This window comes from Arachis ipaensis, chromosome B1 (genome assembly GCF_059453495.1).
Source record: "Arachis ipaensis isolate K30076 ecotype BB chromosome B1, ASM5945349v1, whole genome shotgun sequence".
NCBI classification, from domain to species: Eukaryota; Viridiplantae; Streptophyta; class Magnoliopsida; order Fabales; family Fabaceae; genus Arachis; species Arachis ipaensis.
In genome coordinates, this window is record NC_142436.1 from 103,204,778 (window position 1) to 103,210,777 (window position 6,000).

At 40.0% G+C, this 6,000-nt stretch overlaps 1 non-coding gene across 1 annotated transcript; it reads left to right on the forward strand.

The window, feature by feature from the left end:
* The first annotated feature begins 5,664 nt into the window (after positions 1-5,664).
* On the forward strand, positions 5,665-5,772 carry LOC148577712 (small nucleolar RNA R71). Its single transcript, XR_015902951.1, has one exon. It is a non-coding gene; the product is annotated as a small nucleolar RNA R71 (small nucleolar RNA).
* The last annotated feature ends 228 nt before the right edge of the window (positions 5,773-6,000 follow it).

Here is a 6,000-nt window from a genome sequence, read left to right on the forward strand (position 1 = left end):
GCCTTCAAGATAATGTTTGACACTCTGTCCATTAACAATGAACTTTTTGTCAGAGTCAATATCCTGAAGCTCTACATATCCATATGGTGACACACTTGTAATCACATATGGTCCCTTCTACCGTGATTTCAATTTTCCAGGGAACAATTTGAGCCTAGAGTTAAACAGCAGAACCTTCTGTCCTGGCTCAAAGACTCTAGATGACAGCTTTCTATCATGCCACCTTTTTGCTTTCTCCTTATAAATTTTAGCATTCTCGAAAGCATTGAGTCTGAACTCCTCCACCTCATTGGTATGCGAAATTGTTACTCTGAGGTTGTAAAATTTGTTGTTCATTCTCTCCCTGGCAATGGCGCCAACAAACTGGTGCACAATACCATGGTCCAAACATATCTTCACAACTTCGCACAACTAACCAGCAAGTGCACTGGGTCGTCCAAGTAATAAACCTTACGTGAGTAAGGGTCGATCCCACGGAGATTGTTGGTATGAAGCAAGCTATGGTCATCTTGTAAATCTCAGTCAGGCGGATATCAAATGATTATGGAGTTTTTGAATAATAATAATAAATAAATGGAAGATAAAGATAGAAATACTTATGTAATTCATTGGTGAGAATTTCAGATAAGCGTATAGAGGTGCTTTCGTTCTTCTGAACTTCTGCTTTCCTGTTGTCTTTATCCAATCAGTCCTACTCCTTTCCATGGCAAGCTTTATGTAAGGGCATCACCGTTGTCAATGGCTACATCCCATCCTCTTGTGAAAAAGATCCAAATGCTCTGTCACAACACGGCTAATCATCTGAGGTTCTCGATCATACTGGAATAGGATTCACCCTCCTTTTGCATCTGTCACTACACCCAGCACTCGCGAGTTTGAAGTTCGTCACAGTCACTCAATCCCTGAATCCTACTCGGAATACCACAGACAAGGTTTAGACTTTCCGGACTCTCATGAATGCCGCCATCAATCTAGCTTATACCACGAAGATTCTGATTAAGAGATCCAAGAGATATTCATTCAATCTAAGGTGGAACGGAAGTGGTTGTCAGGCACGCATTCGTAAGGGAATGATGATGATTGTCACGTTCATCACTTTCATATTGATGTGCGAATGAATATCTTAGAAGCGGAATAAGTTGAATTGAATAAAGAAACAGTAGTACTTTGCATTAAATCATGAGGAACAGCAGAGCTCCACACCTTAATCTATGGAGTGTAGAAACTCTACCGTTGAAAAATACATAAGTGAAAGGTTCAGGCATGGCCGAATGAACTAAAAATCATAAGATGTCTAAGAGACTAGTAAAAAGTTCTATTTATACTAAACTAGTTACTAGGGTTTACAGAAATAAGTAATTGATGCATAAATCTACTTCCGGGGCCCACTTGGTGTGTGCTTGGGCTGAGCTTGAAGTTTACACGTGCAGAGGCTTCTTCTGGAGTTGAACGCCAAGTTGTAACGTGTTTTTGGCGTTCAACTCTGGTTCGTGACGTGTTTCTGGCGTTTAACTCCAGACTGCAGCATAGAACTAGCGTTCAATGCCCTTTTGCATCATCTAAACTCGGCCAAAGTATGAACTATTATATATTGCTGGAAAGCCCTAGATGTCTACTTTCCAACGCAATTGGAAGCGCGCCATTTTGAGGTCTGTAGCTCCAGAAAATCCACTTTGAGTGCAGCGAGGTCAGAATCCAACAGCATCAGCAGTCCTTCTTCAACCTCTGAATCTGATTTTTGCTCAAGTCCCTCAATTTCAGCTAGAAAATACCTGAAATCACAGAAAAACACACAAACTCATAGTAAAGTCTAGAAATGTGAATTTAACATAAAAACTAATGAAAACATCCCTAAAAGTAACTAGATTCTACTAAAAATATACTAAAAACAATGCCAAAAAGCGTATAAATTATCCGCTCATCACAACACCAAACTTAAATTGTTGCTTGTCCCCAAGCAACTGAAAATCAAATAGGATTAAAAGAAGAGAATATACTATAAATTCCAAACTATCAATGAAACATAGCTCCAATCAGATGAGCGAGACTTGTAGCTTTTTGCCTCTTGAATAGTTTTGGCATCTCACTTTAGCCATTGAGGTTCAGAATGATTGGCATCTATAGGAACTCAGAGTTCAGATAGTGTTATTGATTCTCCTAGTTCAGTATGTTGATTCTTGAACACAGCTACTTTATGAGTCTTGGTCGTGGCCCTAAGCACTTTGTTTTCCAGTATTACCACCGGATACATAAATGCTACAGACACATAATTGGGTGAACCTTTTCAGATTGTGACTCAGCTTTGCTAAAGTCCCCAATTAGAGGTGTCCAGGGTTCTTAAGCACACTCTGTTTTTTATTTGGACCTTGACTTTAACCGCTCAGTCTCAAGTTTTCACTTGACACCTTCACGCCACAAGCACATGGTTAGGGACAGCTTGGTTTAGCCGCTTAGGCCAGGATTTTATTCCTTTAGGCCCTCCTATCCACTGATACTCAAAGCCTTGGGATCCTTTTTATTTACCCTTGCCTTTTGGTTTTAAGGGTTATTGGCTTTTTGCTCTTGCCTCTTGGTTTTAAGAGCTTTTGGCTTTTTCTGCTTGCTTTTTTTTTCGCTATATTTTTTTTTCTACAAGCTTTGTTCCTTGCTGCTTTTTCTTGCTTCAAGAATCATTTTTATGATTTTTTAGATTGTCAAATAACATGTCTCCTTGTCATCATTCTTTCAAGAGCCAACATATTTAACATTCTAAAATAACAACTTCAAAAGACATATGCACTGTTCAAGCATTCATTCAGAAAACAAAAATTATTGTCACCACATCAATATAATTAAACCAAGTTCAAGGATAAATTCGAAACTCATGTACTTCTTGTTCTTTTGAATTAAAACATTTTTTATTTAAGAGAGGTGATGGATTCATAGGACATTCATGACTTTAAGACATAGTTACTAAATACTACTGATCATGTAATAAGACACAAACATAGATAAGAATTTAACATAAAGAAAACGAAAAATAAAAAATTTAAGAACAAGGAATGAGTCCACCTTAGTGATGGTGGCATTTCCTTCTTGAGGAACCAATGATGTCCTTGAGCTCTTCTATGTCTCTTCCTTGTCTTTGTTGCTCCTCCCTCATTGCTCTTTGATTTTCTCTAATTTCATGAAGGATGATGGAGTGCTCTTGATGTTCCACCCTTAGTTGCTCCCAATAATTGTGTGGGGAAAAATGTATCCCCTGAGGTATCTCAGGGATCTCTTGATTTGCAGTCAAATGTTCTACCATTGAGCTATAGACCCTTGATGGAAGCTTTTGTCTTCCCTTTCCTCTTTCTAGAGGTTTTTCTGGCCTTAGATGCCATCAATGGTTATGGAAAAACAAAAAAAAAGAATTATGCTTTTATCACACCAAACTTAGAATGTTGCTCGCTCTCGAGCAAAAGAAGAAAGAATAGATGAAGAAGAAGATGTAGAAAAAAACTAGAATTATGAGGAGGGAAGTTGGGGATCCTGTGGGGTCCACAGATCCTGAGATGATCCTGTAAGGTCCACAGATCTTGAGGTGTCAAGGATTTACATCCCTGCACCAATTAGGCATGTAAAATGCCTTTGCAAGCAATTCTGGCGTTTAAACGCCGAACTGATGCTTGTTCTGGGCGTTAAACGCCCAGATGCAGCATGTTTCTGGCATTGAACGCCAGTTCTATGCTTGTTTCTGGCATTCAGCGCCAGATCCATGCTCTGCTCTGGCGTTGAACGCCAGCCAGATGCTCCTTACTGGCGTTTGAACGCCAGTGAACTCCTCCTCCAGGGTGTGCTATTTTTTTTTATGCTATTTTTGATTTTTCTTCAATTTTTTCAGTTGTTTTTGTGACTCCACATGATCATGAACCTAATAAAACATGAAAGAACAATAAAAATAAAATTAGATAAATAAAAATTGGGTTGCCTCCCAACAAGCGCTTCTTTAATGTCAATAGCTTGACAGTGGGCTCTCATGGAGCCTCACAGATGTTCAGAGCATTGTTGAGACTTCCTAACACCAAACTTAGAGTTTAGCTGTGGCCTTCCAACACCAAACTTAGAGTTTGATTGTGGGGGCTCTGGTTGACTCTGTTTTGAGAGAAGCTTACTGTGCCTCTTTTCCATGTTTACAGAAGGATGACCTTGAGTTTTAAACACAAGGGAGTCCTCATTCAATTGAAGGACTAGTTCACCTCTGTCAACATCAATCACAACTCTTGCTGTGGCTAGGAAGGGTCTTCCAAGGATGATGGATTCATCCTCATCCTTCCCAGTATCTAGGATTATGAAATCAGCAGGGATGTAAAGGCCTGCAACCTTTACTAACATGTCCTCTACTTGTCCATAAGCCTATTTTCTGGAATTATCTGCCATCTCTAATGAGATTCTAGCAGCTTGCACCTCAAAGATTCCCAGTTTCTCCATTATAGAGAGTGGCATGAGGTTTATTCCTGACCCAAGGTCACATAGAGCCTTCTCAAAGGTTATGGTGCCTATGGTACAAGGTATTAGGAACTTTCCAGGATCCTATTTCTTCTGAGGCAATCTCAGTTGATCCAATGCATTTAGTTCATTGGTGAATAGGGGAGGTTCATCTCCCCAAGTCTCATTACCAAATAATTTGGCATTCAGCTTCATGATTGCACCAAGGAACTTGGCAACTTGCTCTTCAGTAACATCCTCATTCTCTTCAGAAGAAGAATACTCATCAGAACTCATGAATAGCATAAGGAGGTTTAATGGAATCTCTATGGTCTCTAGATGAGCCTCAGAGTCCTTTGGTTCCTCAAAGGGATACTCCTTATTGATCATTGGACGTCCCAGGAGGTCTTCCTCCTTGGGATTCACGTCCTTCCCTTCCTCTCTAGGTTCGGCCGTGTTGACTATGTCAATGGCCTTGCACTCTCCTTTTGGATTTTCTTCTGTATTGCTTGGGAGAGTACTAGGAGGTTCAGTGATTCTTTTACTCAGCTGTCCCACTTGTGCCCCCAAATTTCTAATGAAGGACCTTGTTTCATTCATGAAACTCACAGTGGCCTTAGATAGATCAGAGACTAAGTTTGCTAAATTAGAGGTATTTTGTTCAGAGTTCTCTGTCTGTTGCTGAGTGGATGATGGAAAAGGCTTACTATTGCTAAACCTGTTTCTTCCACCATTATTAAAGCCTTGTTGAGGCTTTTGTTGATCCTTCCATGAGAGATTTGGGTGATTTCTCCATGAGGGATTATAGGTGTTTCCATATGGTTCACCCATGTAATTCGCCTCTGCTATTGCAGGGTTTTCAGGATCATAAGCTTCTTCTTCAGAAGATGCCTCTTGAGTACTGTTGGATGCAGCTTGCATTCCATTCAGACTCTGAGAAATCATATTGACTTGCTGAGTCAATATTTTATTCTGGGTCAATATGGCATTCAGAGTATCAATTTCAAGAACTCCCTTCTTCTGAGGCATCCCATTACTCACAGGATTTCTCTCAGAAGTGTACATGAACTGGTTATTAGAAACCATGTCAATGAGTTCTTGAGCTTCTGCAGGCATTTTCTTTAGGTGAATGGATCCACCTGCAGAAGTATCCAATGACATCCTATCTAATTCAGACAGACCATCATAGAATATATCCAGGATGGTCCATTCTAAAAGCATGTTAGAAGGACACTTTTTGGTCAGTTGCTTGTATCTCTCCCAAGCTTCATAGAGGGATTCACCTTCCTTCTGTCTGAAGGTTTGAACATCCACTCTAAGCTTACTCAACTTTTGAGGAGGAAAGAACTTGGCTAAGAAAGCCGTGACTAGCTTATCCCAAGAGTTCAAGCTATCTTTGGGTTGAGAGTCCAACCACACTCTAGCTCTGTCTCTTACAGCAAAAGGGAAAAGCATGAGCCTGTAGACTTCAGGATCCACTCCATTAGTCTTAACAGTATCACAGATCTGCAAGAATTCAGTTAAGAACTGAAAAGGATCTTCAGATGGAAG